General features: G+C 36.5%; 1 protein-coding gene across 1 annotated transcript in view; it reads left to right on the forward strand.

Moving 5' to 3' along the window:
• The window catches only part of LOC106870161 (uncharacterized), a 299,949-nt gene extending 292,099 nt beyond the window's left edge, over nt 1–7,850 (forward strand). The window contains exon 9 of the mRNA XM_052972248.1: nt 7,613–7,850. The gene's annotated coding sequence lies outside the window, so the exon portion shown is untranslated. The remainder of the gene's footprint in view (nt 1–7,612) is intronic.
• Nucleotides 7,851–10,516: the final 2,666 nt, after the last annotated feature.

A 10,516-nucleotide genomic window follows, 5' to 3' on the forward strand; every position in this document is an offset into this window, starting at 1 on the left:
GCGTTACATATATATACGGATAAATGATTTAAAATAAATATATTTTGGAAATGGCGATTTACGGTACAATACCTAGAAACATGAAAATCAGACCACATGGGTTTGTTTACATCAATTCGGCAGTTTCCATAAAAAGTTTTGGTAAAGAACGCGAAAGAGATAGAGAGAGCGCACTCTCCCTCTCTATCTCTCTCCCTCCCTTACACACATGCCAGTTATCTCTCTTTCTTTCTCTCTCTCTCTCCCTGTCTCACACACACAGCAACATTACACACACACTCATTACATTACACACTTCACATACGCACCACACTTTCTGTCTAGCATACTCACTATAAAAAGAAAGCGTGTATTTCTTTTTGGCAACATGTGTTTTGTGTGTAATGTTGGTGTGTGTGTGAGAGAAAGAAAGAAAGAAAGAAAGAAAGAAAGAGAGATAACTGGTATGTGTGTATAAGGGAGGGAGAGAGAGAGAAGGTATTTTTTCTTTTTGCTTGTTGTTTCCTGCGTTTTTCTCTTTTTGCTTGTTAGCTGCCTACCACTCAGACGCTGGCAAACAAAATGTATCTCTCCTTCACCCTCCCTCTCACAAACATACAATTTCTCTCTCTCTCTCTCTTGCCTTCACGCGCGTACACACAGATTTGACTTTGCCATGTCAACAAACTTCAAAATTGGTAAAAGTTTATCGATTTTTACAGCTATACGCGGGTGCCTCTGAGAGAAAAACTTCGCTAAAATGCACATAAGGTTATGACACATCACCTCCTAAAATTGGAGCGACATGCGTGCTAATTTTTGGACGAGCATAAACTACATTCACGCACACACACACATCCTCTCTTTTATATATATACAGATACCATTTAATAAACATCATCAGCATCATCATCATCATCATCATCGTTTAATATCCATCTTCCATGCATGCATGGGTATTACAAATTGCATCGTGCTCTTCTTATTGTCTACCATTACTACTACTACTACTACTACTACTATTATTAAAAATGATAATTTCTTTAATTCAAATGTAAGTTTCTAGAGAAATGATTGTAATTAAGATACTAATTGTATCATTATGAGTCTAAGACATTTACTCCCCATGGACAATAACCCCCTGAGGATAACAGATGATGATTTAAAACTTCTTTATATATTGGAGAGTGGGGTAATTAACCAAGAGGGGTAGTTGTCTAGGGGAATTGTCCTGATACGATTATTACAGCTGCTCTACTTTATTTAATTTGCTATTTTCTATCAGTCAACAGAAATATCATACAGACATATTTTCCCACTTGAACTGTAAGCCCCAAACTGATGATGGAACATTTACATAGTAGTTTGATCTAGAAATTGAAGCTAAATATCCCTCAAATCACTAGATAGTCCTAAGTAGCTACTTTATCATTTTATAATTTTCTCTTGAATTTTTCATTTTCTTTCCATTTTTTTTTTTTTTTTCATTTCACTTTTGTGATTGTGAGATAAACCATGTGCTAAAATAGCATGTACTTAAGTTCTATGATTTTCTCCTTGAAAATCAAGCAAGAAAATTTATTTCTTTAAAAATGAAAATTAAAACATTTAATCAACATCTAAATGGAAAGGGTCTGACAAAAAACTGTGAAACTATTAGATAAAATAAAGAAACTGTAGAAAAAGAACAAAAAAATCAGTCAGTATCATTGCAAGTTCAAATCACACATCATACGTACAAAATAACATACAGAAACAATGGGAAATGGTTTATTTTGAATAGGAAATAAAACTCAAAAAGGATTGCTTATAGACAACTTTGCTACACAATGAAAAGTAGAAAGAAATTTTGAATCAAATCAATATTATAAATCAAATGTCTTACCTAAAAAATACTATCTTAAGTGTATGCCAGAATGCCATTTTGCTTAAATGTTAAAAAATGTTGAAACAACAATAAAATCTAAACTTAATTGATATCGTCCCTTCAATAAGAAGTGAAGGATTAGATGATTTAGTTGTCAAAGTAACTGAAAAATTACTTGTAGAGCAAGAATTGAACATTTGACTTGGTCACCATAATTTTAAAGTTAGTCTGATTTTGACAAAACACAATGTGATTATTGCAAAAAATTGCAAAAGATGGGCTAAATGAAATAATTTTACATAAACTGATCCTAATATGGAACATCATCTGAAATGTCGCATGGAAATAAGGCATTATATTATAGGCACTAACTAATGAGATGATGTACAAAAGTCTTTATATTGATTCGAAAAACTTTATGCAGCCTAAAATTACAGATTTAATGAGACAACTTGAAACATAGAAAAGAAACAAGAAATAGTAGTGATGGTACTGATGATTTTAAATCAATGAAAGAAAAAAAAAGAAAACTATTCTAATATCAGGGAATTTACTGTCTATAAGATAAATACTGCATAAAAAGGTTCCGTATATCTATTACCACATGTTTGTCTCTCTAACTGATTTCAGTCATTGGATTGCTGCCATATTGAAGTAGGTCTTCAGGGGTTTTAATAGTTCATATCAACATCATTATTTCAGTCTGGTACCTATTTTATCACTTAAACTGGCCATAACTATATACTCTACAGCTCTATAATTTAGAGTGTAATTCTTTTTCAGATTTATGATTTACTGACAATAAAAGCATCATTTGAGTGTGGCCGATGCCAGTGCACCTGACTGGCACCCATGCTGGTGGCATGTAAAAAGCACCATTCGAGCATGGCCAATACCAGTGCCGCCTGATTGGCACCCATACAGGTGGCACATACAAAGCACCATTCAAGCATGGCTGATGCCAGTGCTGCCTGACTGGCTCCCATGCTAGTGGCATGTAAAATGCACCCACTACATTCTCAGAATGGTTAGCATTAGGAAAGGCATCCAGCTGTAGAAACCTTGCCAAATCAGATTGGAGCCTGGTGCAGCCTCCCAACTTGCTAGTTCTCAGTCAAACTGTCCAACCCATGCCAGCATGGAAAGTGGACATTAAACGATGACGATGATGATATATACATATTGGGAAAGAGAGTCTTCTACTATATCGTAATTTGAACATTCCTTGTGTTACATGTGCTTTGGTTCGAAGCAATCATATTTTTGTTCTGTGAAGTTTGGTGATTTAGCCAAAAGGTATAATTGTTATACTGGACCAATTTTCATGAAGATTGGTATTTGGATGAAATAAGGCCACATGTTTGACCTAGAAACAACAAAATGAATTAAATGTTACAGGATTTATTTTTGTTTTTTCAGATATTTTGTAATTATTTACACCCCTGAAAAAGTATTTAACTACTTACATAGTCATTTTGGCTGCCTTCAGTGTAATGATAATTCAAATTTCAACCTTATTTAGATACTAACAATGTTTACAGGACATTTATGTGTACTATTTCTTTTTAATATATCTAACTGTATTATAACAATAATATTTTCAAACACTATTTTAATGAATGCATATTGATATTATTCTTCTATATATTTTCCTTACATACTTCAATTTATCACCATCTACAATACTAAATAATATTGCTCCTATTCCTTTTTACACCCTATTCTCTATTTACTTCTATCTTTGAACTTCTAATTTTTAATTTAATGTTGTTCATATCATTTTGTTGATATCAATCCCTACATTTCATAAACATAATCTCTAAGAACTTTTATTTGGTTTTATTTTGTTGATTTTTTTCTCTATCTCTACTATTTTTATTTTTATGGTTATGATGTTAAATATATGATTTTCCTATTCATTCTTTTATATCTATCAGGCATGCAGTGACCGACAACAGAATGTTATAGTCGAGTCTTACTATATGGCTAGCTTGTCTACAAAAGTGTAAGGGGACCACTGAGGTTTGCGTGGGGATCCAGGAAGGGGAGGACAGAGTTGTGTAAGCGATAAATATGGAGTGGGAGTGGGATAGTAATGTTAATACATACAGTTGTCATTCAGAGATAAACACGTGCATGCTTTCAATCTCTTTCTGTCTCTTTCTCTCTGTCTATCACTCTCTTTCTGTTTGTTTGTCTGTCTTTCTGTCTCTCTCTGTAACACACACACATAAACACACTCACAAATCTATAAACAAGTATTTGACATTTAAACCGAAATTATCCAGAAATAACCGATGTATTACTTTTTCCCACTTATGAACAGACGATAAAGAAGTTATCGTCTGCTAAATACTTAAAGTCAAATCACTTTTCTTTTCACGAAGACGACGCTTCAAGTCAACATTAATTATGAATTATTAATTTCGTTTTTATTATTTACAAAATTATAATTACTTATTCATTTATCTCAAAGTTAGGAAGGCAGATTTTTAAAGGGAAACATTTAGTATCTTATCCCTTTTGGTATTGGAATTTTCCGTCATGTTCTGTTCTCAAAACCATCTAAAGTTTAAACTGAACATGACGTCCCTTACTGAATCTATTGAAAATTATTCAACAATTACATTAATTTATTAATTCACTCCTTTAATAAAGACATGGGTGATGGTAACTGTATGTTCAGAGCTGTGTCACTCTAGTGCAAAAACAACAGAAATTACCAAACTCTTCGGGAAGAGTCCGTACAATACATATACAATAACTGGAAGTATTTTCATTCTTCTATTCCAGTTGGTACAGTGCAGGAATACCAAGGATATGTGAGTAGGGATGAGACATATGGTGATAATATTGAATTAGCTGCCATTAGTGAATTGTACAATGTGGCAATTCAGGTTCATCACAAAAATGACGATGAAATTATTCTTCCTCTGTTCACTGTTTGTGGTGAACATTTACAGAAAGGAAGATTTCAGTGTTATATAGTGGCAAATTTAACAACAGCCACTATGATACTTTCTTCCCCATAAACAATCATGAACACGAAAGAAATGTGGATGGAAATAAGATATCACAAGACAGTAAAAAAGACAAAAGAATGAGAATTTAAACACTTATGAAAATTGAAGAAAGTAAAAACCATCAGAAAGTTAGGTTGCAAAAAATGAGAGGAGGACAAGAGGACAAGAAGGTGATAAAGATAAGGAAATAAGATTGCAGAGAAAGAAGGACGATTATAGAAATAAAAATGTACAAGAAAATAAAAAAGATTAAGAAATACTATTGCAAAGAAAGAGAGAAAAAGGCAGAATAAATAGAAAACGAGAGTGAAAGCAACTGAAAAATACGATTAAAATGGAGAAAACTTTCCTGAGAAAATCAGCTGAAGTATAGACGATTTCAAAGGCAAGGTGGTGGTGCGTTTCAAGAGTGAAGAAGAGGTGAAGAAGTACTCCACTGTACCCCTGAGAACAGATAAGTGGGCACTGTTGCCTGTATACTGTGGCAGAAGAGCAGCAAGGATAAGGATAGGAAGAATACCCACCGAGATAGATGAAGAATGGTTAGTAGCAGCAGTAATTTTTAATTGCAAGGAGGAAGTGGAAATTGTGAAAGTGGAAAAATCAAAGGAGATCAACTGGTGGGGCTTGGGGTTACAAATTTTAACCCATATAACCCTACCAGATCTACACAACATTGCAGAGGAGTTGGTGCTCCCCGATGACACCCGACTGAGAGTCGTGGTGGAGGGGAGGTCACCCGTGTGCTATAAATGTAGAAGTAGGGGACACATGCAGGTGAAGTGTCCCCTAAGAGAATTAGATATAGAAGAGTTACAGGTTGTTGAGGTGCATAAAGACGTTATGAGAGAGGAAGATGAAGAAAAAGACGAAGAGAAAGAAGAAAAAGAGGAAGAGATAATGGAAAAGAGACTGAAAAAGAGCTCGGGTGGAATCACCACCAAAAAAGAAGAGAGGAAAAAAGAAGATAGTAGATGAAATAGAAGATACAGAGATTAGAACTCAAGAAGCGGCGCAAGTAACGAGTGAAATAATCGAAGCTGAAAAGAAGGAAAAATGAATGAGTGGGTAGATAAAGTACTAGAATGTATAGAATATAGTGAAAATGTAGAAAGACCTAAGGGACAGATAAAGGAACGGAGATAGAAAATAGATTAGCGAAGATGAAAGGACTGGTGAGAGTAAAACTGGGCAAAGATATATTCAGACCAGAGGAAAAAAGCAGTGTTGATGGAGAAAGAAATGATGGAAAGATTGAGAGAGGCGTTTCCGGACAATGTTAGAAAGTCGCAAATATATGTGCTTTACGAAAGTCTACCCAATGTGGTAGATTGGGATCATCTAATGGAATTCATAACAGAAGAAATTTTTTAAGATTAAAAAACTGTATACAAGAACAGTAAAATAGAACTGCAAGCTTTGTGGGGCTCGTAAGTCATTTCATTTTCCCATCATAAATACTTCATTTTTCATCATTCGTTATATGTACCCCACGTTTGTGTTGTCTGTCCTTGTAGTGTCCATTCTTTGTTTAGGCTATATGCCTATAATAAAGATTCATAGTTGAGTAGAGGTCATCTGAACGTGCGATATAACAATCCTATTAGTGGTCAGCAACAATTTAAGAGCTTGCTCAAAAATAAGACTTTGATTATCAGGAGGTGCAGTCTGTGTGGCATTGACACCAAGCACACTGGAATAGTGAGCCATGTGTTCCCAAACACTGTGTTACCTGGTTGTTTACTTGAACAGATTCAGATATATAGACAATCAGATGGTCATGATTAATTTGCAGTTGATGACTTATTCTTCGAATAAGCATAACATTTACAGCAGATTCTGACTGATCGGCTCAGTGTTGCACACATTAGCTAGTGTGGACTCCAGCCACTACACCAGCATTGTTCACAACCAGGACAAATGGGGCATCATTGACAATGTCGTCTTTTCCAAGCAGTATATAGCTTTCCCATCTAAACTGCTTAACAACTACCTGTTCTTGGAAAAATTGAATTAAATTAAATTGAAATGAAATTAATTTTTATGGCCGATATAAAGCAACAAGCATTATTTGATGAATGACTTGCTTGATGGTCAGATGGGAAATGTGACGAAGGTGGTGAAATATAACTTTTTATCGCTATATAGCACTTTATTTGAATAGTTTCAGCACATTTTTGAATTTATTAGGATAATATGAATCTGGTCCCGCCATCAAAGAAAAATATTTCACTGCCATTTTTTGACTTTTGGGAAGTTGTGGGTCAGGTTTTCAGCTTTTATGGCAATTTTCGTTATATTGCAAAGTCATGTCACTCAACCAGATTCTTGTAACCATTTTATCTCTCTGTATGATAATAAACAAATATGACAATTATTATCGATTTTATTAAAAAATTTTTAATGTTGTAACAGTCACACTATGTCAATTGGTTGACCTTTAGGTGTCAGTTTATTTGAGGCTGCCACACCATTAGGAGAAATACGGTACATATATAAAATATTACAAGCATTGCCTTAAAAAGTATGAAACTAGAATTGAAAAATGCACATGCAATTCTAGTTCAACTTTCTTATACCAAAATTATCTACTATTTTTTAATATATTACTTAATTTCCTTTTGCTTCCATAGAAAACCATTTTATTAATTCTACTAATTCTATTCTTATTGTCTTCTATATCTTAATGTTTTGACATATTGACTCTCTGCATTTTGAAGTGTTATTCTTTTATCTATTTCAGCCCTAAGGCTGTGGTCATGCTGGGGCACTACCAGTGATTTTAAACATGGAATTTTTTTAACCTGAAAAGGAAGCTTAATATCTGCAGTAATTAAAAAATTGTACATATATTAATAGACATGTAAATAATTTATAATAAAATTTAATAAAATAAATTATTTATACATGTTTATTAATCTGCAAAATAATTGTCATCAAATATGAATATTCAATGACGAAATAAATATTATTATAGTATATTTCTGTCTTTATTTATAATTTTATACACTCCTCATGTTTTTCTTTTGTATCGTACTACATATTCTATATAGTTTGTAGAATGTTACATTAAAGAACTTTTTTATGAGTACCACCAGATTAGTTGAATTCATATATTGTGACTTAAATTTAAACACACATGCACATACATATGTATAGCATGTTTGAAGTGGTGTACAGTTATTGTATATTTAGATGAAGGAGGCAGTCAGAATTTCTGCTCTACCTTCCCTACTGATTTTCAAAAAAACACACTTCTGTAGTCACATTTCCTACTCCACTTTCCACTCTGCTTCTACCATCCTACCCATACTCTGTACTACTTCCTACCACCTTATGCATGCTACCATTCATTCTAATCTCTCCAAAATACACGCCCTTGACCGCCTTCTCCCTCTCGCTTATTCTACCTTTGTCTCCTGTCTTTCACCTTCTTTTGCACATTCCACTAAATCATTTTTTCCACAAGTTCCTCACTCACACTAAACAACATAAACTCGACCCACTCCGTCATTCTGTTCCATTCAATATACTTCCCCTCATCCCAACCCTTCCATTACTCCAACCCCCCACACATTTACTCCTCCTCTCTCTCCTCCCAGCTTTCCACTGCTCCCCACTCCTACCACGTCTAACTCATCCACCCCTCTCCACTTCAGTCTGTTGTTACCATTCCTCCTGATCTTCCCCTCTCTGAGGCAGTGCTCTCTTCTCAGTAAGGGTCTGCACTTCATCCTTTTCACTACATCCAATAATGAATTTCAGACCTGTGCTAATGTTCATAGCTTTGTGTGCTGTGTCAGGTTGTATGCAATATTCCACAACACTCCACCTGCATCTAATGAAAAGAACTGCTTCACCAAACTGGGCTGCCGACCATCCCACCAGATGTCAGCTCCTGGCCAGTTCCAAGCAGCTGATCATTTTGCAAGCATCTGCCAATGTGTTGTGGACCAGTTTAACTTTTGCAGGCATCTCCGACATTTTAGCATCTCCTCAGCTGAACTCTCGTCCCTTCGATGTCTCTGTCACCACAAAGACATCATCATAAAACTGGCCGACAAGGGTGGAGTCATGGTGGTGTGGTGTGTGGACTTCTAAGACACCTCCTATTGCCCTCTACCCTCCAGCCCACACCTAGCTACCAGCAGATTGTGTCCTCCGGTATCCATGACCTCATCACCTTCTCTCATCTCCCTCCCACCTCCCCTCCAGGTTCATTGTCTGCACTCCACGCACCCCCACCATTTACTTTCTTCTCAAAATCCACAAGCCCAACAACACTTCTGCCCCATCGCCTCTGCCTGTAACTGCCCCATGGAATTGATCTCTAAATACCTCAACCATGTCTTTGTTCTACTAGTGGCTTCCCTCCCCTCCCACATCCACGACACTAACCATGCTCTCCATCTTCTTAACTCTTTCTCCTTTCCTTCTGGCCCCTCTTAGCTTCTCTTCACTCTTGATATCAAAAGTCTATATACGGTGATCCCACACAACAAAGGACTTCTTAGACCTTTGCACCCAACCCCCAACCTGACACCTCCACTCTTCTTCATCTAGCTGAACTTGTTCTCTCCCTCAACTGCTTCTCGCTCACAGGGTATTTTGACCAACACTTCTCGGGAGTGGCCATGGGAATGAGAATTGGCCTCAACTATGCGAACCTGTTCGTTGGCTACGTTGAGGCCCAAATATTCTCATGATTCATTGGTCCCACTCCCAAACTATACGGTTATTATATTGATGACTGTACTGGTGCGACCTCACTCTCCTGCAAACAACTAGACTCCTTCCTCTCTTTTGTCCAATCTTTCCATTGCATTTCTTGACATTTTGGTTAACATACACCACTCCATTCTCACTACCCCCATCCACTACAAACACACCAACTCACACTCCTACATTAACTTCTCCTCCTTCCACCCTACCAACACCAAGCTTTCCATCCCCTACTCCCAATTCCTCAGTCTGTGCAGGTTCTGAAGTGACAACCATGACTTTGAGACTCGGTCTCAACTTATGGCTTGCCACTTCATTCTTTGTGGATATGCGCTCACCAATATCCACACAGCCCTTGCCAGAGCATGTTCCATGTTGACAGCAGTATAATACAGAGTGTTGTGGAAGGTGCATATTCTCCATCTGACTCCCTCTGCTCTCTCTCCCTGCTCCTGCCCCGCCATTGCCTGTCTTCTGTTTCCCCTCACCTACCACCCCTCCACCCTGCCCTTCCAATGCACCATTCTCCAAGTCTCCCAGTAACTCCAGTCTGACCCATCCATCCCGCACATCTGCCCCAACCTACAAACAAGCCCACAAACTGTGTGACCTCCTGGTCCACAATTTCTTCTCTAACCCCACCTCCCAACCTGACTCATTCTCCTGCTCCCACACTTGCTCCTCCCTCTCTAACACCACCATTCTTACAGGCACCCATTATTGTCCCTATCATATCACTGACTCCTTTACCTGCACTTCTAGCAATGTCATTTAATACATACACATATACATGCATATATATGTATATACATTCACACACACATATACATTAATGCTAATGTGTATATTCACAAACATGTTAATGTGTATGTACATATACATACACATATACATGTATATATATCCATGTATGTATATATATATA

Source organism: Octopus bimaculoides, chromosome 13 (assembly GCF_001194135.2).
Source record: "Octopus bimaculoides isolate UCB-OBI-ISO-001 chromosome 13, ASM119413v2, whole genome shotgun sequence".
Taxonomy (NCBI): Eukaryota; Metazoa; Mollusca; class Cephalopoda; order Octopoda; family Octopodidae; genus Octopus; species Octopus bimaculoides.